We start from the raw sequence: 25,115 nt of genomic DNA on the forward strand, positions 1-25,115 counted from the left end.
ACAAGTTTCCTGCTTGCAAAGAACAAAATTTATATCTCATTTTATAGCGAAGTAGAATTAATTTTTCCCCTGTGAAATTTAGACCACTCGCTGGAGTGCTTCAACTGCAGCTTTGTCCCAATTGCTATGAATTACAATGGTTTAAAATAAAATTTTCGAAGAAGATCCTTTTTAGTTATTGTATTTAAGCAGACTAAAGAATAATTTTTTTCAATGTTATTATCTTTGTCAGGCCTAAAGCGAAGAATAGTTGCTAAGCGTATATCACCCCCTAAAATTTTCCCCATGTTTTTTACCATATATTTTTCGTTATGGATCTAACAAGAAAATTTTATCTCATCCATTACTTATTTAAAAAACATAGTTTTTAAAATTTTGTATGAAATTTTTTTGTTACCACACAATTTTACAAAATGAATTTTATTTAAAAGTTTTAAAATTTCTTCGCCAACATGCTGAAAATACATTTAAAACGCTTACTAAATCAGATTTACTTATTTTTTAAAAAAACACGCTCTTTTCATTGCCATGAAAACTTGATTATTTTTCTTTAAAATCGCAATAAATCTGACGACTCTTGTCACCCTCCTCTCTAAGAGAAATCATTAACTGTAACCTTGGCAAATTTTCATCTCCAGTAAGATAGTACGTCACGGCTTTTTCTTGGAGACAGTTGGTTTTTGGTGAAGATAGGGTTGTGGTCGATTAGTTTGGGTATCCGTTGCTGTTTTTTTTTGCTCTAATTTCGGAAGGAAGCTTTTTATTGTTAATAAATTTAGAACATCTGGAATGACCAGTCATAGGAATGTTTAGTTAACATTGAAAAGAAAAGCGAATGAAAAAGCGGCACGTGTTCAAGTATGTTTTAATGACCGGAAATCTTAACAGGATGTAAATTTTGTATGAAAGTAAACAGGTTTTTTTTTACTGAAAGAATATCTAGAAAAATTTTAGTTTACTAGTTTTCCTAAGTGGTAAAAAATAGTTGATAATCATTGATCAATTAACATTACGCAATAAATCATCATAGAATCATGATCAAGAAATGAAAGGCTAATACGATAACTTTAAAAAATATATAATAATGTATTATTATAACAATCTGTTCTCTTATCGGAGAGTTTATGTTATTAGATTAAGCTAAAATTGGTTTCGGCAGTTCAATTTACCTGAAGAAACATTAATCATACTCAACTCTTTGACGCATAATTTTTATGAAACGCATTTTTCATAATTTTTTTCTATTTTGTGTTAATTTAGGTCAAAATGAATAAAGTATTGCATATAACATTGTAATAATTTATTGTTAAGAAATATAGCAGGAAACAACAGTGTCTTATTCTGCGTTAAAGGTAAAATCTTCCCAAACTTGGCTCACTCTCAAACAATACTTTTTCAAATTTTCACTTATTTAGGTTGATTGCTTACTATATTTTATAATTAAAAAATACCAAAATATACTTTTGCTTGTAGTTAGAGCGCCAGAAGAAAATACATAAAAGGGACATTGGAGTCCCATCGAAGGGTTAAGATGACCAGCGTCCTAGAAAATTGAAAAGAAAAAAAAAATCTAGTAAAGAAATTTTAAATTTTAAACGGTTAGGAAACTCACTTTTTTACCTTTCGAACTTAATATTCCAGTAATATTTATAATCCAGAATTTAATATTCCAGTAATCCTTATAATCCAGAATTTAATACAACAGTAATCCTTATAATCCAGAAATTAATATTCCAGTAATCCTTATAATCCAGAATTTAATTTTTCAGTAATCCTTATAATCCAGAATTCAATATTCCAGTAATCCTTATAATCCAGAATTTAATATTCCAGTAATCCTTATAATCTAGAATTTAATATTCCAGTAATCCCTATAATCCAGAATTTAATATTCCAGTAATCCTTATAATCCAGAATTTAATATTCCAGTAATCCTATAATCCAGAATTTAATATTCCAGTAATCCTTATAATCCAGAATTTAATATTCCAGTAATCCTTATAATCCAGAATTTAATATAACAGTAATCCTTTTCAGAGATTCTCTTATAAAAATAATTTTTTTAAATATAATTTAAAGGGAAAAGAGTTTTTGTTTGCTTTTTTGTTCTTCTTTTTTTTTTACAAATTTTTCTACCAGTTTTTTAGTTTTCTGGGGATGCTGGTCATCCTAATTATACTAAGTATTATTCGGTATCGAAAATATTTATTATGAAAAATTCATAATAGTCTTGTTTACTACAATGAAGCAATTTTCTACAGAGAATTGCGGATTTAGTAATAACATAATTTTCTTAATTCAATTACTTCTGAGTTTACTTGATTTATGTAGATTGTATAGAAACACGTTTAAATAGGTCATACAGCCGACCGACTGTATGGTAGTCAGGGAGCTGATTTCATATCAGAAAGGTCCCGTGTTTGAGACCTGGTCAGAGGTATGGGTGTTTTTCCATTTTCTTGCTCAGTACAATCTGTTCATCTTACTATGGGAACAACGTTGGCCCGCCTAATATGGTGCCCATGAAATGTCAATAAATACTGGTGGTTATTGAAGAAAAAAAACTCACACTCAAACAAAATAAACACATGGTTTTAAATATCTTTCAGAATTTAAAAATTCCATATTCTTCACTGTGAAATTGAAATTTTTTACTTTAAAATAATATTTCTACTATATTATAATGAACTTCACTATAAATTGAATACTTTTCATCATAAATTGGACAATTTTCTTTATAAAATTAATATTTTTTAAGATTAGACAGATATTCATCGCTATAAAAGTGATACTTTCTGAGTTACAAGGATGTTTTCCCCTTGAAAAGAAATATTTCAACTTATAAAATGAACATTTTACTGTATAAAACTAAAAACGGATAATTTCAACTTAAAAATAGATATTTTCAACTAGGAAAGAAATTCCTTCTACTAAAAAATGAATACTTTTTGCTATGACAGGCACATTTTTCGTCGAAAAATGAATACTTTCCGCTATGAAATGAATACTTTTACGAATAATATGAAAAGGATTTCACTATGTAATGAATTTTTTGTTATATGAAGCGAACACATTTCTCCAAAAATAGAGTATTGTCCATTATAAAATGCATACTTTCCACTATGAAACGGATATTCTCTACGAAAAAAGTGAATACTTTTCATTTTAAAAATGTTAAAATCAATACCAATAATAGTTTTCTTCATCCTCTTACAAATAATACTAATAGTGACCCATTATTTATATAAAGATTCAAGGAACAAATTTTTTTTTTAATAATAAAATAAAATAGTTTTTAAATTTCCCTCGAAATAGTCACATGAAAAGGCAGTGATTTACAATACTTAAATATGTATATTGATTATATTTCAAGCGATTAATTCTTAGGGTAAAATTTAGCAATTAAACCTTTATTTTTTAATTCGATTTTAGAGCACAAATAAAGCAGAATGATTTTCTTTCTTGTATCTTATACATATGGAGTTCTGGTTGATTCAAAGAATTTTCTTATCGATCGGAAAAGTACGAAGACAGATAGCATCACTTTCTATTTTGGCGAAAAGTAATAAAGGTGTTGACAAAGTCGACGAAGAAGGCGTTGAGATGCGTCCTAAAGACACAGGGGCAGGACAAAAGTGACACGAAGAGAAGGAGGGCAGGACCCCTAGATAATGGTTGTCTCCATCGGGTCTGTCTTGAATTTCGATTCTTGTCCAACTTGTTCTCGGCTATTCGGTTTGTTTGACAGACTGTTAAGTACAAGATTTGCTGTTATCTGAGAATGAAGAGTTGCTAAAGATGAAACATCCATCGCCATGTTTCTTTTTCGTCTTCGGTATTCCAAGATTGTATAACTTTAAAAAAAGAGAGAGAAACAGTCATTAAAAACAACTTAAAATGCACATAATTTTATTTCAAATTGATAGTACAATCATGAGATAATTAAACTTTGAAGCACGGGTCTTATATTGCAATGTCCAATTCGCTCGTGCCGATTTTACATGAAAATTAAAGAGCAGTTCTTTCTTGGTATGAAATGAAATAAAATTCGTGTTTTTGCATCACTTTTCGACATCTATTTAACGTTAATAGATTTTATTTATTCTATTAACCGTTAATAGATTTTACTGTTAAGATTTTTATATAAAATCTATTAATGTAAAACTTCCTCCACGTAAAAGAATCTCGGAAATTTTTTAAGAAAACCATTTCTTTTTGAATTTCTACCTCGTCCAAAAGAGAAGTAGATCGATTTCGTAACGAATTCTTTAAAGATTGAGAAAGCTCAAAATTTGAGGACACAAGACCCTGTAAATCATAGGATGGGGTAGATCATCCTGATTAAGAATTAACAAGTTAGTTGAATTGGTAAAGACCCTTCCTATCTAATATTTCTGAATGATTTTATTAAATTCTTGTCTTTAATTTGTCTAATTATGAGCAATATTACCTAATTCTGCGTTTTAGTAATTATGCACATACACATACCATTGGCCATCAATATTTTATTTTATTTTTTATAACCGTCGTTGAAGAGCCGGTCCAATTTTTGGGTTTATGACTGCTAATGTTCAACTCTGTAGCCTTGTAATTTTGAACTTAATCCAGAAGATAAGGGAACTCCTGGATCAAGTATTGGGAGAAATTTGCCTTCGTGATGGACTTTTGAGGGAACCAGCATTTGCATTGCATGAAGAGGAAGACCAAGAGAACCTCCCACGGTTAGCCTGATAGCAAAGGGACTCAAATCTATGATCCGTCTAGCCACTGAGGATATTTTACGTCAGTACTGTGGTCAGTACAAGCCAGATGTGGAATTCGTATCGAGCAGTCATCGCCGGGATTCGAACCCGGTTCACCTCGTTGGAAGGCGGACGCTCTATCCCCTGAGCCACCACGGCTCATTTGCCATCAATAAGTCTGATATATTCCAGGTTGTCTATGCATCATCCATCTTTCACGAAAACCTAATATTTACCTATAAGACAATCCTTGGTGAACCGCCATATATTTGTGTCCTAAAGACACAGATCTAAAGTTTTCTGGCACACACAAATATAAAGATCTAAAGTTTTGTTTATGATTTAAAAAGATCAAATCAGCATTATTTAACTAAGTTGCTGAGAAGCCAGTCCGAAAATTACAAATTGCGTCAATAATTAAACATTATCAGGTGTGCTCATTATTAACGCTCAGTTTTCTAATTATCACCAGAAAGATCTGGATCAGCGGTTCCCAATTTTTTTCGGCTGCGAAACCCAAAATAATCAACCTTCTTTCGGCGAATTTTATAAAGAAAGTTTATTAATGTAATTGTAAACATTACAACCTATGAAAAAAAACTATTTTAAAATATTTATTTGGAGGAATGAAGATTTTTCATCGTTTTATCATTAATAATCTTAAATTGGGTTTTATTTTCGACTGTTAAATTTGTTGTCTTTGTTTAATATCTATTCAAGCTATGAAAAAAAATTTTTTTTTTGGTGTACATACATGAATGAATAAAATAAGTCGAATTATGATTTACTTCGAGTTGAAACCTGCTGTTGAAAATGGTTATGATGGAAACGTATTTCTTTATTAAAGAATTTTATTTTGCTTTGAAAAGTGCAATAGGAAATACTAATGCAATATTTTATAAATGCTTATCATAATTTGTTTAATATTGTTATTTGAAATATCACATTTTCTTTTTAAAAATGCCATTTCCATTATATTGGCATTTTACTTAAAATAATTTCAAAAAGGCAACCGAAAGATTAAATAAATTATGAATTATAGGTTGTATCTAAATATAAAAAAGGAACCCTTTTTACTCTTCCACGGAACTCTAGAGTTCCGAAAAATACCATTTGGGAGCACCAGATATTTGGGAATACCATTTGGAAATACCAGACTGATCTAAAAAACAGGAAATAATGAGTAAACCAGTTTATAATTAAAATTAATATTATTAATTTTAATTATGAATTATAGGTTGTATCGGAATATAATCAAAGTTTTCAAAACTCATTACTGGTTATAAAAAGTACTAACTCGTGGAACCATTTTTACTCTTCCACGGANTCAGTTTTCTGATTATCACCAGAAAGATCTAGATCAGCTGCTCCCAATTTTTGTCGGCTGCGGAATCCTAAATAATCAACTTTCTTTCGGTGTATTTTATAAAAGTCTATTAATGTAATTGTAAACATTACAACCTATGAAAAAAAAAACTATTTTAAAATATTTATTTGGAGGAATTAAGATTTTTCATAGTTTTATCATTAATAATCTTAAATTAGGTTTTATTTTCTACTGTTAAGTTTGCAGTCCTTGTTTAATATCTAGTCAAGATATGAAAAAATAATTTTTTTTGGTGTATATACTTGAATGAATAAAATAAGCCGAATTATGATTTACTTTGAGTTGAAAACTGCTGTTGAAAATGGTTATTATGGAAACATATTTCTTTATTGAAGAATTATTTTATTTTATTTTGAAAAGCGCGATAGAATATACCAATGTAATATTTCATAAATGCTTGTCATAATTTGTTCAATATTGTTATTAAAAATAGCATATTTTCTTTTAAAAAAATGCCATTTCCATTACTCTGGCATTTTACTTGAAATAATTTCATAAAGGCAACCGGAAGATTAAATAAATTATGAATTATAGGTTGTATTTAAATATAATATAAAGAACCCTTTTCACTCTTCCACGGAACTCAAGAGTTCCGAAAAATACCATTTGGGAACACCAGATATTTGGGAATACCATTTGGAAATACCAGACTGATCTAAAAAATAGGAAATAATGAGTAAACCAGTTAATATTTAAAATTAATATTATTAATTTTAATTATGAATTATAGGTTGCATCTGAATATAATCAGAGGTTTAAAAACCCATTACTGGTTATAAAAAGTACTAACACGCAGAACCCTTTTTACTTTTTCACAGAACTCTAAGGTTCCGCAAAATATCATTTGGGAACCGCTGATCTAAAAACTGGGAAATAACGAACAAACCAATTAATAATTAAAATTAATATTATTAATTTTAATTATGAATTATAGGTTGTATCGGAATATAATCAGAGGTTTCAAAACTCATTACTGGTTATAAAAAGTACTAACTCGTGGAACCATTTTTACTCTTCCACGGAACCCTAGGGTTCCGCGAAATACCATTTTAGAACAGTTGATCAAAAAATAAGGAAGTAACGAGTAACCCAATTGATATTTAAGATTAATATTATTAAATTCATTTCAAACTGCAAAAATTTAAAAATATTATTAAAACTAAAACATTCTATAGTTGAACGACTAAAGAGACATTATGTTAGTCTAAGATGATAACTGTTAAACACTTGCAACAGTTATAAAAAATACCATATATTCACTATAAGCTGTTATTTTATCAGACGACAGAACATTCGAAGAACATGCTGTGCTTTTTATCTCAATAATTAACTCGTTTTATTAATGCTTTTCTTGTTTAGAATTCTTCTATGATTTCAAAAAGTAAAAAAATAAAAACCTTCTGTGTTTACAGAAACACCTATGTGTGTCATGTAAAAAACTTTTTTTCTAACAGATCTTTTCAAATACATCAAGATCTGAAACTTTAAGAAGTCGCACTTTTTTTTCTTCTGTTAAAAGAACATCAGAAGATCTACTCAATCCGAATGGTGACTGACGACCATAGTTACCAGGTGTCTGGGTACCAAAATATCGCAGGAAACTGTGCACCGGAGGAACGGAAACAGCCTCAGGATGCGCCCATCGCAAAAAAAGGGCCCCATTTCAAGGGGCCCCCAGGTGGATGTCTTATTTTAGGCCCGACAGTGAATATTTCATTCGTAGAGGGCGGTGTTTCAATGATTCTAATCACCGTGTTATATGCATAAAAAATCGTTAAAAGAAAGTGGATGTTTTCAAGCCCAGATGTATGCACCTTTTCTCCGCCATTCCAGGATGGTTGAAATCGTAGATGGGGACGTTCTTTTTTTCCTCCAGTTTGCCCTCTATGCGGCCCTCGAAAAATGTGCTGAAAGAACATTCATTAACATTAAAAAATGTCAGAAAGGGTAAATGTCTTAAAACTGTAAATGTTTTATAGCTTAAAAAAAATGAAAGCGCACTGTCGAGGTGGAAAGTTAGATTTTAGACATGACATGTGACGGATATTAAGAGCACAAGCATAAAAAAAATTAATCGTTTAGACGAATTTAAAAGCAAAATAAAATGCCTACATTTTCTTAAACTGTAATAGAACTTAAGTATTTATTTACCTAAAACTAGTATTATGTTAACACTAGAGAAAAGTGTTGTATTTCTACTATTTAACGAAATGTAATTGTTTTTCAGTTTAAAATAGTATATACTTGCCACTTGGAACTGTAATTTATATTGTTTGCAATTATATATTTAGTTTGATACAATTGATACAAAGTAAACGAAAATTCAAATATATTTGCATTACAAATTTGATACCTTACAATTAGTCAATAGCTTACAATAATAGTTTCAATACCTTACTTTAGAGTTTCAATTCAAATCCTTAGCATATGTTTGATGCGTAACAATGGTGCAAAGTCAATGCTACTTTGAAAACATTACAATATAAATTTGATGCGTTACAATTTGTTCCATTACTTTCTTCTATTAATAGAAAACTAAAGACTGTTTCCTATATGATCCATGATAAGACTATTACATCAGCCTAGTGATTGAAATGGAAATCAAAGCATATTTTCAATTTCCAAAAACAAACGCAGTCCTGTATCCGAAAAAAGTGTTTATGAACTAAAACCTAATTTTGAAAAAAATGTCTTTCTGAAAAATAACGAAAAAAATCTATCACGTAAGATTTTTTCTTGAAAATTTTGATTATTGTAATCACCATTTCATTGTGTCTGAATCTACTGAAGAAAGGTAAACCGTGGTGGCACATTAGTTAAGGCATTAAGTCGTCTATGAGAAGAACTGGGGTCCAATGTCCCGTGACGGCTTGAAGCCTACCGAGCTTCAAATGAATGTGTACCAGCTTGAATGGGAAGTAAAGGTGGCTAGTACGCAATGTTAAGCACATGCCGTCGGGCATGGCATTGTAGAGCCTTAATAGATATGGCTATCCACAGCGGGCTGTTGTGAGAATCTTTTTATTTTTTATTATAGGTGCAATATAAACTTAAATTGAATATTATAAACTCTCACATTTACGCGGTTACTTTTGGTGTAATTTAGTTTGAATTACATTTTAAGTACATAACACTTAGCAATTAATAATTCGATTCTCAGTAATTCGATATATTCACAATCGGAACTTTTACATTAGGTGTCGCAAATTAATATTCACAAGAGAAAGACAAAACTATTGTCAAATCATCAAAGAGTAAGAAAAAAGATTCAAGTCGTCAAAAATCAGTTTATTTCTCTTGTGGGATTGGTAGAAGTTTGTTTTTTTACTGGGAACAAGTTTAAGTTTCATTTTTAATTAAATTTGTTTTAGAACATTTCAATTCCTCCCTTGCTCCTTTTGATCTCAAATGCGATTGGACAAAGTTTGCGAACATTTTTGTTTTTTATCACTTAAATATTAGTTTGTGACATTTAACGTACATATTTTTTTACTTTAATTTTTAAAAGAATTCCAAAACTACGTTGCATAAAGGCTGGTCATCTTGGAGCCCCATATATATGCATTAAAATAATAAGATATATTGCGATTCTGTAGTTAGTTCATACTGCACATTTTAGAACCATCGATCCAGTCTCAGTATTAATTGCATTTCAGTGTCGAAGTGCATATTTCAGTCCACTATGTGCTATACACTTTGTAAAAAGAATAGGCGTCTCAGAGTTAGGCAATTTTCCCACTCTCTACACTCTTCCTCTCTCCGTTTTCATTCTTTCGGAAAATCTTACTTTTCACAAATGGAAGTACGTTTCAGTAAGAAGCTGGAACAAAATGGCGAGAGGGAAAACGCAAGATTCGCCGAGCCATTGTAATGGACAAGGGAAAAGTGTGGAGAGTGGTAAAATCACAACATTGAAATACCCTATTCTATTTGACGTCTAAGAATATAGAAGCCTGTACTAGCAGACTATTTATATATATAGAAGATAGATATAGTAATTAAAAGGTAGATGAATGAACTCTATTGAAAGACATATACTTGTGTATATTTTTTTAAGATAACTACATGCTCACTTGTATTGTTAAAATTAAATTAGTTTTTAAACTTACTTAATTACAATAATAACAGCTTTTTTAAGATTTGTAATGTTTAATAAAGAAAGTGAAGTACTGAATAATTGATTATTTTTCAATAAAGGCAGATGGAGGTAGAACGAAGTAACAGCACTGCTGTAATAAATAGCCCAGCATTATAACATTGTTAAAATTATATAACTCTTTGATTTCATTTAGTTTTGACTGAACAATATCTCGATGTTTGGAAATTATACCATTATCATCACCTTAACCCTTTGATTCACCAACAAGTCATATGCATAAATATATTAGTTTTATCGAAACTGAGAATTTATTTCTTGAAAATTGAAATGCATGGATCGTTGTTTAGTTAGATTTCCATGTTACTGTATCGCATTACCTATATCTTTTAATAAAAAAGCAAATTCTGAAACTATCACAGCGAAATAAATCACCTTAAGCGATACTTAATCAACGTTACTACCATTATTAAAATTCCATTATCACTCAACGACAAATAAAAACTAATTTATGGCGACAAACTTCTTTTGGGGTACAAGATTCAATTTCAGCTGCACGGTTAACCGAACATCTAACCTGTCTCCATAACTCCAACGAAGACTGGATTACGGATATTAACCGAATATGAATCAGATGTTCCACCACAATTTTTTTTTAATTCTCTTCAAACCACATCCCTCTGATGATGCGCATCCTTCGATCCCCATCCGCCCACGCGTTTGGAGCATCTTCATCCAGCTGCTCCGCACATCCCTCTTCCTCTTCCATTTTTTCCCCTTTAAAAAAGGGGGTGGGGTGTATCACCGGAAAGAAGGGATCTCCCCGAATGGGGTGACGCGTGCGTGACACGTGCCGTTGCATGGTCAATCCTTTAGTGTCACGTTACGCGTGGCCTTTCATGTGCCCAAAGGGTTAGTTGAGAGATTATAGCGTCTTCTTTTTTTCTTTTCTTTTTTTCAAGAGCGTCCGAGAGCTCGTTAATGCCCACGCGATGTGATTTTGTGTGTTTGTTTTATGAATGAGCGTCGTATCATATTCACTCGCGTGCTCGAAGTGTTGGTGTAAATTTTGATAATAAATGAAGTTGAGTTCTCATTAGGATGACGCCTAGATTAAGAAGCGTTATTTGATATGTTGTTTTTTGAGTATTTTTGAAACGTTTTTCATGCGTTTAACAAGGTACGAAATGAAAGAACACCCGCCTCTAGTTTGAAATTAATGCTTAGGTTTTATTTTATTAAACATTTATATATTTTTTGAAACTTTTATATCACTCTCTTACGGGAAGAATTTGAAGCCAAAATTTTAAAATTATTTTATCAATGAAATTTAAATGAATAGGATATGAATGTTCTGAAAAGCATCCATATTATTATCATTATTTTAACTTTTTGTATATTTCACTTAATCTCTGAGTTTGAAAATAGTCGAAAATATTTTACATTTCTGGGGTATGCATATTTTTACACCATCTTGACTTATGTAATTTTGTAATTACGTAATTACGTAATTATGTAATTCTTGACTTATGTTAGTAATCTTATGTAAAAACAAAATCTGATAATTGCAAATGAAATACTCAATACATTTTTCAAGAAAATATTCGACTGAATTTGCTTATTTTTTTGAACATATTTTGAATTAAGTTATTTTATATATAAAAGTTACAAAAGGATTAAAAAAATTTAATAATAAAATTTCAAAAAGGTTTCACTTTTAAATTTTCAAAGCTCGGGAAGTATTCAAACAATTTAGTTCAAATTTTTTCCTTCAAAAATACATTGGTTAAAATAATTTGAAAACTTGATATCTTACAAAAAAATCTTTTTTAAACGTTATCAAATTAGATATTAATAAATAGTCTTATAACAGAATGTTTCTTCGCATGAAATTATAGTTTAAAAAAAACGAGTCTTGTAACTAAAAAAACCTTTAAAACTTTTTGATCTGCTTTAATTGTTTCATAAAGATTGTGAAACCCTCAAAAATAAAATTGACATTAAGGAAAAAACGCCCGACTGTTTTCCTTTATGATTAATCTTAATTTGTAGGCATATTCGTCGAAAAAAAGTTTTTTTATTCAGGGAAAATAACTTTTCGAAAATGATTTGGAATTTAATGTACTGTTAGCATACCTTAAATATGTGTAATGATTAATACGCATATTTAAGGTATGCTTTTTGAACCGTTAAAACTGTGTTAGAAATTTTAAATTGTCCCAAAGTACCTCACCTTATTGTTCCTCAGAGCATACTTCATGCTTAAAACAGCTGTCATATATTTAAATCAACTTTATGACAACACACATTACATAAAGGAAATACACGCTACAGATGAATAGTACAAAAAATAAAAGTTTTCAGTTTACAGACACCTAAAAGATGACCTAAAACCGAAGGTATAAAGATTTACAGATTTCTAATAGATACCTAAGAGACAACCTTTATACCTGAGGTATAAAGACAATCAATGTTTCTTATCTGATATCGTAAATATTATTTTTAGGTTCGATGGAAAAGATTATAAAGATTTTAAAATTTAGAAATATTTTAGAAGTTCTTTAAACCGAGGCGTTTCATTTGATTAAGGACAAATATTCTGGAAAAAGAATAGGAGAAATTGCTTATTAAATAAGCAAACAAAACAAAAATACGAAGTTTAGAGTTGCAAGGTCATAGACACAAATTCGTTGTTTTCAAATTCATGATACGTAAATTAAAATAAATAACAAAAATATTCCTTTATAGTGAGTCCCACTTAAATAAAGTCACCTTGATCTTGTGATGTAATTGGATGCAAGAAAAAGCAACATGAATGAAACATGTATGTTGAGAAAGTCGATAGTCAAATACATATTTTTAAGGAGTGTTTCACTCGTCTCTCAGCCTACTAGACAGGAAAAAGAGACGAATAAGTAAAAAAAAAAAAAANAAAAAAGGGGGGGGGGGGAGAGTTCCATCAAAATAAGGCCAGTTCTGATTATAGGCAAAATACAAGACTTTCAAAATGCGATGTTGCTTATCATTTATCATTACCTAGAGGACAGAAGCATCAAAATATTGTCAGGTTTCAAAGATGATAGCCTATTCTGCCAGTGCCACTGCCTCTTTTTGGTTTATACAGTCTTACTGAGGATAGCATCAAACGTTTTCTTTTAGACTGAAGATAAGGGAGAGAACATTCCATTTCATGAAGTCCAAATCTGTCATCGAAAAAAATTTAATTTGGTCTCTGTTATTTAAAAATCACTATAATGAAAATTTTCGACGTGAATTGAGGTATTATCCTGTAATAAAATCTGGCATACATCCACATAAAGGCTACAGATAACCGAAAAAAAAATGCCCGAAACCCATTTATTACCATTTGTAGAGAGAATTGTGTTGGTTCAAACCAGATTTTTCAGAAAGATACTGCTTCAATTTAAGTCGAAAAAGCATTCATAATTGTAGTTTTTCTATAACAAGGTGCTTGTGATGAAACGGCGTGTCCTTTTCCTCAAGAAAATGTGGAGGGCTGTCTTCATTATACGTATATACCAAAAAGAGACTGTTTCAGTCTGTGGCAGAATTGAAGGCTATAATCTGTGCAACCTACCATAATATTGATGCTTTTGATCTATTGTAACCTGCCATAATATTGATGCTACTGACCATATACTGATAGGTATCTGAAAATGAAAAGCAACATCGCATATTTTAAGTTATGTATAAATATGGCGGGTATTTCGGCTATAATCAGAAAATGCTTTATTTCGATCATGCACTTTCCCCCCTCATTTCTTACTTATTCAATTTTTTTGTTGTCCACGTGAAGCTGGAAGTGAGCTAATCCTTGGGGTAAGTATATGTTTGGATATAAATTTACTTAATATACATGTTTGGTTCATATTGGATTTCTTTGCATCCCATTATGGCAAAAAATCAAGGTGTAAGGTGTCTTTATTTAAGGGATGACGTACTGTAATACATTAAACTAAAATATACTTATGCAGTATAACAGTTCTTGTGTTCAAAAGATTGGAACAGATTAGATCACTCAGCAAGTCTGGTGCGATGCTCTTAAGAAAAATACTTACAAGTTTCCCTGACACTGCCAGGCTGTGCAAAGGCGTGTCAAACTTGTGATAAAAGTTTCAAATAAAATCTATGAACAAGAAGTTAGAGATGCTTATAGCTAAGGAGCACTAAAATCTATATCAGTAATGCCTCATTTCTTTAATATGTCGAACTTTAAATGTGTAGTAAATACAAATATTGAGCCTTAACAATACAGTAAGCCAAAGAATCCTACTCTATTGAAAATTATTGTAAATATTATAAATACCACACGAAAAAATGCAATGGTTGGTTAGGTAAGATGCGCGTGGAACTAGGCTTGCAATCACTTCCTCATATTTTTGTTGTAAAAAAACAATCGAAGCGTTGCAAAGTAAGAATTACAAAAAAATAAAAAAAAACTTTCTGGTTTTTCTAAAAAATTACGCGAGTTTAAAAAACTAAATTTTTGATCAGAATTCTGGCTACTCTAACCATCAAACAACCATCGAAAACTAAAGCGTACTTATTTGAAAAGTTTAACCAATTTTAAAATAAAAAAACTAAAAAAAGGTGCGATTTTTTTTAAAGTTTTCATTAATTAAGGGAATTTGCGCGATTGGAAGATTTTAAAAATTTTAATCTCTCTTTATACTTGTTACAATGGGAGCTTTATGCACTGAAACTAAAATGTTTATTTATTAATTTTTTTGTTTACTGTATGATTCATAGAAGCAGCATAACACAATTTTTTTACTTCTCTTTCTTTGCATGCCAAAGTTTATCTTATAATTTTCATACACCCTCTATGATTAACATTATTTTATAGCCTATGACAAAGAAAAAGAAAAAAAAAAATGCATGAAAACATACAAAAATAAAAGACTAAAAAAGCTGAAACAACCAGTGACCGATAAGCAGAACTAAACTTTTTCATGTTTTCATAACTTTATGGTCTTGATAGGAAATAAGACTGTCTTTCGCACATCATATTCTGAGAGGAATTTTATGCGCGTGTCTACAGATTTAACTCTTCCTTAGCTTTGAGCTTTTCCGATGTGGCGGGCAGCCCGTTATCCTTCATAATACACCCATTCTTTTGGGAATAGTTTCCGAGTTAGGATAAAATGTATTTAATGTCATTTCCCAGGAGAATCCCTAAATATCGTTTTCAACAGAAATACAAGCAATTAGTGAGGTTAAAGCTCGGAGGAACGAGTACTAGGGATCACAACCTATTACTATTTAGCGTGTCTTCGGTGACGTGATCCCAGCTATAAATGTCAGAAAGCGATAAGCTGAAGTTTTACAGAGAATTAATTCAAGCGCACGAATGAATTGAGATGTTTTTCTTTTTTCTTTAATCATTTCCTAAGTTGATTTCGCTATTTTCCTTTTAAGTTTTGTTGTTTTTGAATCGCGTGCGTTTCTTCAGAAACCGCACTTGTAAGATGATTCAGGGCTCAAAATGGCGACGAGCGACAAATGAATCGATGTTGTTGGAAGCTTCAGGTTTCAGAATGAAAAAAAAAAAAAGAGATGGTGGTTTCGTTTCATATACTCTGGATGATCGCCGTGACAAATGTTTTCGGGAAAATGGTGTGGAAACACAACACTCAATTATTACTGGTCGCAATCTGCTGGAAGTTTAAAATTTAATCTTGGCATTCGGTTTTAATTAAGAACATCTCTTAGATCTGAAATTTTTTTAGACTCACTTTTATGAGATTTTCCCTTTTGTTCCAGATTTTCATATGGCAAAAAAAATATTTCGGATAGATTTTTTCATTAGAAATTTTATATGGTAGGGTAGAGTTCCTAAACCTATGATCGAAGACACCATAGTCACTATGGCTGTGCTTGCCTCTGTGCGATCATGACAAAAATCTTTCAATTTTTAATAAAATGTTGTGTACAAAATGTTATGTATGTAATAAAATGTTATGCACATTTTAAAAATTTCAAAAAAGAAAAAAAAACAATTCTCCTTAAGCAAATAATGGTGCTTTATGTCGGAACTCGTTCTAGAAGAATGGCGCTAAGGCAATATCAGAAATTTTAATATCGTGATAGATCACTAGAAGAAATCGATATTTTAAGATGTGTGGCGATATTTTTAATCTAACTATATTTCTTGTCCAAATGAATAAAAAAAAATACTTATTTTTATAAAATACTTTCAATAATCATGATTTAAAAAAATAATCCAGTAATTATGAAAGTTTAACAATATATAAATTGAAAGTTAGAGAAAAAACATGGTTTTTGTGTTAATATAAAAATGAAACTACACACTTTTATGCATTAAATTTTTTTTTCTGAGATAACTTGCTGATACTGGAAAACAAGTGAAAAAAATTCAATTTGAAAAAATAATAATAATAAAGGATATTTTGAAGACGTAAGATTTTTAATCAATTCTATATTTAACATGATTTTTTTCCTACATATTTACTAATAGTTATAAAAGTTTAACTCGTCGGAAAGAAATGCATTACCTGGGTTTATAAAATTTGCAAAAACTGAGAATAAGGCAGTGATTTTGATAATTTTCATCTCAGTAGAAAAATGTCGCCAAATTGGCGATTTTTAAAAATTTTAATATCGTTTAAAATATTTAAGCTATTTGACTGTGCGGCAAGATTATTTATATAGTTTAAAAACATCGTATTGCTTCAAGTTTTAAAACTTGGGTTTAACTTGCAAAGGAGTACAGTTAAGGTGTAGATGGTCTAAGACATAAATCTTTATTATAACTTAAACATCAAATCATCATCATCGTTTTCAATGTAGAACAGCGCGTTTGAAATGGGGACGTAACATCATAGCATAGCAGTCCTCTGACGTCATAGCAGAACGAGACTATTTCTTTTTATTTTCCAGACTATCTCTTTTTATCTTTAATGCATTGCTCCATTGAATTCGGCGTGATGGGTCCTTAAGGAATTTTAACATCTTAATTTCAGATAACTGACTAGTGCTTCGACGCATTGTGTACCTGCCGCCACTTGCAAACGAATGTGCCGCCATCGAAAACGAATAATTATATTTAAAAAAAATGTTTAAAAAAATAAAAAAGAAAGAAAGAAAAGAAATAGAAATCAAAACAAGCGAATTTTCTACTGGAAGTTGAAGCGATCTCTGGAATTACTGGCTCCTATCTTTGAGAACATGAAACATGGTCGAGAATAAAGTTAATTAATTTATATAAGCAGTGATGGTTCAGGGGATACAGCTTTCGCCTCCAAATAAGGTGACCCAGGTTAATAGAAGTTCTGCTCCCGGTTCACATCGACCGCAGTGCTGACGTAAAATAACTTCAGTGGTCCATTAGAATCCATCGGGCTAACCGTTCGAGGCTTTCGTGGTTTTCCACTCCATGTAAAACAAATGAGGGTCAGTCAAAAAGTCCACCACGAAGGCAAATTTCGCCTAATACTTGATCCAGGAGTTCCCATGTCTTTTGGATTGGGTCCAAGATTACGAAAATACGGAGATGAACATTAGTAGTCGTAAACCCAAAATTGGATCGGCTGTTCAACGACGGTTATAAAGTAAAAATTCTATTCAGGGTAGTGTGAAAAATCCAGACAAGTTTTCGTAAACAGTGTGAATTTTCGTGGTTTTCCTTTCCTTGTAACGCAAAAGCGGATTGGTCATCCGCGAAGGCTAGTGTGTCCCAATACTTGATCTCGGAGTTTCCTTGTCTTCTGCGTTGGGTTCCAAATTAGAGGGCTACAGAGTTGAGTATTGATAGTCATAAACTAAGATTTGGGTTAGCTGTTCAATGTCGGTTATAAAAGAAAATGAAAAAAAAAAAATGGAAACTTTGTTAAAAATTAATAAACCAACATATATTAATAAGAGTAGACCTTTACTAATAAATAAATTTAATTATTTTCAAGCTTAATTATTTTGAGCTTTTCTTTTTCTTCTATATTGAGAACCATTCTGGCGCTACTGTCATTAAATATCTCTTTTGGAGATGAAGTGTGTAATAATTTGTTAAATTTGTCTAAAAGACGACATTTCAAAGGGGGAGGGGGATTTTTAAAAGCTGATTAGAGCTTTTGCGTAGACAGAGTAAAATGAGCAGAAATACAGTGAACCGAAAAAAAAATTGTAAACAAATAAATAAAAAGATACCACCATCAAAAACTTTTGTTCTTAAGACAAAATTTTCGCCTACCGAAACTAATATTAACTGCTTTACGAGGTAACATCAAACATGATAATTAAGTAGTGCTAAAGTCAGTGAAAATTAATGGAGTCAAGCACTAAAATCCGCATAAACATGATTTTATTTTTTAGTGAATTAGGTTCCTGATAATCNATTTGAGTCGCACTGAATCTCAATCACTTCCATTTGCATATTACTGGGTACTGAGTCTATATTTATTGAGAAAATCGACGAAAACAAACAAAATTTGCCTTCCAAAAAATTAAAATCTTTAAACCTTGTTTCAAATTCTGTTCTAAGATTTGAAATTTTTTCTGCTTATTTTTGATACGATGCAGTATCCCTGGAATGGCAGGTGCCGCAAGCCTATTCGAATTTTACAATTTCATACAATTTAAAATGATCCGTATAGTTTATAAATAAAGTATATTATAATTTCATATGCTAGTTTCCTTTCTAATTCACATTTCTATTTTATTTTTACTTTACGTCGGATATATTGACTGGATCGCGAAAATGTTCATCTCGGGCCGCATGCGACCCGCGGGCCGCGAGCTTGACACCCCTGGTGTAGACGTTCTAAGACATAAATCTTTATTATAACTTAAACATCAAATCATCGTCATCGTATTCAATGCGGAACAGCGCGTTTGGTATGAAGATGTAACATCATAGCAAAGCAGTAATATGACGTCATAGCAGAACGAGACTATTTCTTTTTATTTTCCAGACTATCTCCTTTTATCTTTAATGCATTGCTCCATTGAATTCGGCGTGATGGGTCCTAAGGAATTTAAACATCTTAATTTCAGATAACTGACTAGTGCTTCGACGGATTGTGTACCTGCCTGCCGCCACTTGCCATCGAAAACGAATAATTATATTTAAGAATAATGTTAAAAAAAATAAAAAAGAAAGAAAGAAATAGAAATCAAAACAAGCGAATTTTCTACTGGAAGTTGAAACGATCTCTGGAAATACTGTCTCCTATCTCTGAGAACACGAAACACGGTCGAGAATAAAGTTTATTTATATGAGCAGTAATGGTTCAGGGGATAGTGCCTCTAAATAAGGTGACCCAGGTTTATAAAAGTTCTGCTCCCGGTTCACATCGACCACAGTGCTGACGTAAAATAACTTCAGTGGTAGATGAATCATGAATTAGAATCCACCTAGCTAACCGTTCGAGGCTTTCCACTCCATGTAAAACAAATGCGAGTTAGTCAATAAGTTCACCACGAATTCAAATTTCGCCCAATACTTGATCCAGGAGTTCTCTTGTCTTTTGGATTGGTTTCAAAATGACAAAAATACGGAGTTGAACATTAGTAGTCGTAAATTCAAAATTGAGACGGCTGTTCAACGACGGTTATAAAGTAAAAATTCTATTCAGGGTAGTGTGAAAATTCCAGACAAGTTTTCGTAAACAGTGTGATTTTTCGTGGTTTTCCTCTCCTTGTAACGCAAAAGCGGATTGGTCATCCGCGAAGGCTAGTGTGTCCCAATACTTGATCTCGGAGTTTCCTTGTCTTCTGCGTTGGGTTCCAAATTAGAGGGCTACAGAGTTGAGTATTGATAGTCATAAACTAAGGTTTGGATCTGCTGTTCAATGTCGGTTATGAAAGAAAATGAAAAATAAAAAATAGAAACTTTGTTAAAAGTTAATAAACCAATATATATTAATAAGAGTAGACTTTTACTAATAAATAAATTTAATTGGTTTCAAAGTGCAGCACAATAAGGGCTGCTTTGCCGATTGCAGTAAAGTAAGTACAGACTTTAAATTTGACATGCTGAAAGGGCCATTTTATTTTTGAATCTAATTCTTTTTTCTTTTTTTTCTCGAAATTCTAATTTGTTAAAAGTCATTGTACTTTAAAGTGCTCCTTTTCATGATAATTTTTTTCTCGTTTTTTAGTTGCTTTAAATAATAATTATATAAGCATTCTTGTATGAACCTTCACCTAGCTCAAAGTCTTCATTTTATAAGCTCGTGTTTGACATCACCTCAAAAGAAACAAAAAAGTGTATAAATAAAATAGAAGAACGAGACTAGAAGATCTTATTATATTAGGGCGCAATGAACTATACATACACCAAAGAGCCATTACATTATGACCACCCTCCATCTATAACAATGGGCTCGCCCAGGTTTTCATGGTTTCTAGCCCAGGAACAATGTTTTCATGGGGCACATTAGGACCCATAATCCTCATAGAACAATCCCTGACGTCTGTAAGCTACTTGAACATAGTTCCAGACCAGGTTCACCCATTCATGGCAACAGTTTTTCATGCGGGGGTTGGTGTTTACCAACAGGATAATGCACCATGTCATAAGGGTCGAATTGTCATGGATTGGTTCGAGGAACATTCCAGTGACTTTCACGTCATGTCTTGGCCCCCAAATTCACCTGGCCTTAACCCAATAGAGCATTTGTGGTCCTACTTAGAAAACCAAATTCGTGCTGCCACGATACCACCTCACAATGTGAGGGAATTGCAGGACCAGTTGGTGAACGCTTGTTACCAGATACCTCAGACTACCTATCAGCACCTTGTGGAATCAATGCCACGGCGGGTGCTAGCAGTTTTGAGGGCTAAAGGTGGTCCTACTTGTTATTAGCAGGGTGGTCATAATGTAATGGCTCTTCGGTGTACATTACAGTGCTATTAAAATGGGACAGCTAAGAAATCGTGCTCTGCTTCATAATTGCTAAAATACAAGTTTATTAAGTAATTTATAAGCAAAATATATCAAAATTAAAATGGAATATCTATTTTACGAATTTAATATTTGAAGAAAAACATGATTTTTGAGTTCGCTATGTGAAATAAATTGAAATTAATGTTTGGACCTTCCTGCTTTGTAATTTGAAAAACTAATTTGTAAAAAAGAAGAAAAGAAAGAAAAAAAAAGCAGAAATGTTATTATTGAGCTTTTCTTTTTCTTCTATATTGAGAACCATTCTGGTGCTACTGTCATTAAATATCTCTTTTGGAGATGAAGTGTGTAATAATTTGTTAAATTTGTCTAAAAGACGACATTTCAAGGGAGGGGGGATTTTTAAAAGCTGATTAGAGCTTTTGCGTAGACAGAGTAAAATGAGCAGAAATACAGTGAACCGAAAAAAAATTGTAAACAAATAAATAAAAAGATACCACCATGAAAAACTTTTGTTCTTAAGACAAAATTTTCGCCTACCGAAGCTAATATTAACTGCTTTACGAGGTAACATCAAATATGATAATTAAGTAGTGCTAACTATTAATCAGAGAAAATTAATGGAGTCAAGCACTAAAATCCGCATAAACATGATCCTGATATTCAAAGTAGGGAGAATTCTTCATATTTCTTAATTATAACGTATTAACTTATTTTTTATTAAAATAAGTTTCTTTGAAATTTGGTTACCTCATGGGCCACAGCGTCCTAGACGGGATTTGCCGGCTCGTTTTGTATGACTCTGATTTTGATCAAAAATGGTGTTGATGGTTATTTGGCATATTGCATTTGCAACCTGCTATTTGCTTAAGAGGCCTCAAACACCATCTTGTATTTTAGGTTAAATTTTTTATTTTAGTTTTCACATTTTCGGTTATTCTTTTTTTTTTAAATAAATTTTTATTACAGTTTAAACTGTAAAAACTGATTTGGATGATTCTTATAACGTAAATTTCACAAAAACAAAGATACTTATCAAAAATTTAAAAACAGGCAAATATATTCTAGTTAACTACCTTTCACAAACTATTGTTGGCAAAATTGTATTGGAAGATATATATTTTTTGCCAGAAAAATTAAAACAGAATCGGAATTACCGCAAGGTTTATATTTTAAGTTCTGGTTAGGTGACGGCTTTGTGTTTTACATTTATAGATTAATACTGCCGTATAAATTTATGTCCACCATCAGTTTATTTGTACAAATTAATTAAGGAGGATTCAAAGAATATTTAGAATATTCCCTCCTCGTCTCTACCCCTTCGACGGTTGAGATCGATCCTTGGCTATCAACGATATAATTCTTGTAATCTTTGTGTGCCAAGGTTCGGCCATCAGAAATAGTGCTTGACTTGGGGAAAATCGTGCTTCCATCTAGGAGAAACTTTATGTACCCTTTCGTCGAAAATAAAATATATTATCACATTCATTAAAAAATTAGCAAAAGATAAGCATTTAGAAATTAATATGGAAAATTTTGAATTTCTTTTAAATTTTATACATAAAATTTTTTTGCTTTGAACTGCTAAGTTTAAGTAAAGAATTTCAAATTTATTTTATGAAAACGGGGAGTAAAGCATGTTTATAGTGGCGACATCTATTGTATATTTATGAAGGTAAAAACTAAACCTTAAAAATTCCACCGCAAAAAATCTTTTCGCATAAATTTTCACCATTTGAACAAACTATGGTTGGCAATAAAAAAAAAAGAACATTCGAAATAATAAAAAAAATCTGTAGAACAAATTTGTTTCCTTAAGAGTGATATAATTTAATTCTTCAGAGTTATTTCAGCAGCATATTTTTGTTACAAATGTGTTTATTTGTCTGAGATGGTGTTAAAATTCAGCTAAAAGATTACTTAAGGAGACAATAAAGTGGAACTTAATAACTCAATCCAAGATTTTTTTTCATGTGCTAATTTATGAATGTTTAAATTAATATTTAAAATACATTAATAAATTGCTAATATTATAATTATATTGTAATTTTATTTAATACAATTTTTCCAAGCGATTACAAAAATATATAATACTGAATGGAAAAAAAAAATTATTTTCCTAGCACACTTTTTTATACTGTAAGGGTACTTAATAGGAGAAAATATTTTATTAATTTAAAATCTTGAGTTAAGAACAGAAATCGAAAAAGAGTGTGACGATAAAAAGCAAGTGACAATTATGACAAGGACACATTTACACTCTTTTACAACTTTTCTTTTAACTGAAAAATTTTAAATGAAAAAATTATTCTCCTATTTAGTACGCTTATGATACAAAGGAGTATACTTTAAGCACCCCCCCCCTTTAATTATTTCCGTATAACAGCTCGAAATATGGTAGTAACTGCAGTGTAGTCCCAATAGTTCAAGCAAGAAAACGATAAAAAAAAAAATGGGTCCTTTTAATGTTATTATTATTTTTTTTTTTTTACCATAGCTCTAAATTAATTTCAGATATTAAACTAGTTGTTGCTCGCAATTATAAAGCTTGTTTACTCGAAAAAAATTCAAGCAATCGAAAATATTTTATTATATATTTTTCAATTTAAAAGTGATTGAAAGAAATTGAATTGTAAGCAACATTAGCATTACATAAAGATTTAAAAATGACATTTTTTTTCTTTCCTTGAAAAATTATCATTTTATTGCAATTTAGGAATAAATTTATGAATTCTTAGAAATGATTCAGACTAAAATCGCAAATAAGTATTTATATGGCTTCCTGTTGAAAGTATCCATTGCAGTGTGGTTTAATTTATGATCCCCAAATTATTAGGGGTAGCTGGGAAATCTGGGAAATTTCGACACCTTAATGTTAATTTTACTTTTTGCGTATTTCGCAAATTCTCAAGAAATTTTTAAGAGAATTGAAAAATTTTTGCTCACGATTATAAAATTCGTTTATCCAAAGAAAATTCCATACAATAATAACTTTCAGTAAATATTCATTATTTCATCAACGTTACGAGAAACAATTCTGAATAGTAAGGTGCACAATTTTTTTACACTATTTAAAAGAATGTAATTTTACATGATTACGAAATTACATTATACGAAATTTGGGAAAAGTCGTTTGAATAGTTCTTGAGAAATTAAATTTAAAAAAAAAATCATACATTTAAAATTCGATTTCTTTGCAACTATTCCATCAATTTTGCTCAATTTTTTTTTATTTTTGCTATATAAAATTATGTTCTTTAAAATGATGCAAAAAATTTTATAGATAAAAGCTTAAAATTTTTCTGACTGTTATATAGTATATATAAAAATAAATAAATAAATATTTACTAAAAATTATTCCTTGCCTGGAATTATCTTTCCTGGATAAACGAATTTTATAATTGCGTAAAATTTTTTTAAAATTCGCTTAGAAGGTTCTCGAGATATAGTGAAATAAGCAAAAAATAAAATTACCATTAAGGGTTCTAAGTTTTGGAGCGCTCACCTGACCAAACTATTGGGACCATATTTCCCAGACTGCGGTTATTTTGGGGGTAAGAAATCCGAATCCGTCGAAAGAAAGGTATATTTATTCAGAGAATGTTCATTTTTGTGTCTGATTTCGTAACTTAAAATATCGTCAGCACTTATTAATTAGAATATTTAAGGTTACCTCTTCGAGTCAGTAAGATTAAGTCCTAGAATGTGAAGATCCGATCATATTAGATCAAAAGTTATTTAGTGTAGGTTTTTTTCGCACTGTGCATTTGATATTTTTTATTGATTTTTTACATCACTGTTCGCTCTAACTTAAATTAAGTAATATGCCGACCAGGTGGCCGAGTGGTTAGCGTGCCTGACTGCGGAGCCGATGTTTGCGGGTTCGAATCCCGCTCAGAGAATGGATGTTTCTTTCTCTCTCTCTCTCTGTGTTCTATGTCCTTTCTCCTTTGTGTGATTGTGTGAATGTGACCCGCCCTATAAACGGGTTTGTGGTTGTGTGACGTG

This window comes from Parasteatoda tepidariorum, chromosome 2 (assembly GCF_043381705.1).
Source record: "Parasteatoda tepidariorum isolate YZ-2023 chromosome 2, CAS_Ptep_4.0, whole genome shotgun sequence".
NCBI lineage: Eukaryota > Metazoa > Arthropoda > Arachnida > Araneae > Theridiidae > Parasteatoda > Parasteatoda tepidariorum.